The sequence below is a fragment of the Symphalangus syndactylus genome, chromosome 21 (assembly GCF_028878055.3).
Source record: "Symphalangus syndactylus isolate Jambi chromosome 21, NHGRI_mSymSyn1-v2.1_pri, whole genome shotgun sequence".
Lineage (NCBI taxonomy): Eukaryota > Metazoa > Chordata > Mammalia > Primates > Hylobatidae > Symphalangus > Symphalangus syndactylus.
Window position 1 is genome coordinate 6014822 of NC_072443.2, and position 1366 is coordinate 6016187.

At 38.3% G+C, this 1366-nt stretch overlaps 1 non-coding gene across 1 annotated transcript; it reads left to right on the forward strand.

The window, feature by feature from the left end:
* The first annotated feature begins 350 nt into the window (after positions 1–350).
* Positions 351–457, forward strand: LOC129471804 (U6 spliceosomal RNA). The gene has a single exon (XR_008653752.1). It is a non-coding gene; the product is annotated as a U6 spliceosomal RNA (small nuclear RNA).
* The last annotated feature ends 909 nt before the right edge of the window (positions 458–1366 follow it).

Genomic DNA, 1366 nt, shown 5'->3' on the forward strand with positions numbered 1-1366 from the left:
CTAATTCTTATTCTTGGAGAAACTGCCTTGAGGCAATTTGACCAATTTTTCTGGTTCTGCAAAAGCCACCATCAGCTCCATAGAGTATCAGAGATATAGCTATAAGCATGGGTGTGGGAAAGATAACCAGAAGTATTGACAAATATTGTATGAGAGAGCTGTGGGAGATGGAGCCTTCCTCTACTATTTCCAATAGACTTACTGGTATGGGTAAGAGAAATGGTGATCAAATCATCATCAGAACCCTCTCAGGAGGATAGAAAACCAACCAGTTTGGAGTTACAACAGAGCATTTTCTTTCACAGGGAAGACTCACAGGGCAACTCTAAAAGGCAAAATATTCATATCTCATGCTCACTTTAGCAGCACGTGTGCTAAAACTGGAACAATATTGAGAAGATTAACATGGCTCCTGTGCAAGGATAACACAAAAATTCATGAAGCATTCCATATTTTTACTGCGACAGGATCAAATCTGCACGTATCAATATTAATCTTGAATGTAAATGGGCTACATGCCCAAATTAAAAGGCACAGAGTGGCAAGCTGGATAAAGAAGCAAGACCGAATGGTATGCTGTTTTCAAGAAACCATCTCGTATGCAATGACACTCATAAGCTCACAGTAAAGAGACGGAGAAAAATCTACAGAGCAATTTGAAAACAAAACACAGCAGGAGTTGCTATTCCGATTTCAGGCAAAATAGAATTTAAACCAACAAAGATTAAAAAAAGACAAAGATGGGCATTACTTAATGGTAAAGTGTTCAATTATTTCACTGCAGATTATGCTCTCAAGATTCATGCATATTGTGGCATCTGTCAGAATTTTCTTCCTTTTTAAGACTGAATAATATTTCATTGTATGAATGGACCACATTTTGCATATCCATCTATCCATCCACATATCCATCCATCCATCCATCAGTGAGCATTTGGGCTGCTTCCAAGTTTTAGCTGTCATGAATAATGTTGATTTGCAGCATTTTAAATAGCAGAAGTTATAGAAGGGATGAGAGAATTTTGATTCACTGGCCCTCTCTTCCATGGACATTCTAGGCTCAGAAAATTGGGTTACTAATAGGCAAAAGCTGAGAAAACACTTTTAAGTGTGTCTTGAGATGCCTGTTGGCTTCTCAACATTTTACTGAACCTGCAATTTAAAATGGCCTCTTCTACCTGCTGATGCTAACAGATGCTCAAAAAGTAGAATAGAGCAAGTTCACCTGTTTTTTCATGGCTGAGATTCAAGCTGTGTATTTTTAAGCACAAGCACAAGCAGATGCACCCTTGCTACAAGATAAACCAGAATTCTTCATGGCCAGGTAGTTTGGACCTCATTTAAAGGTACCTACAGTAAGTCAAAT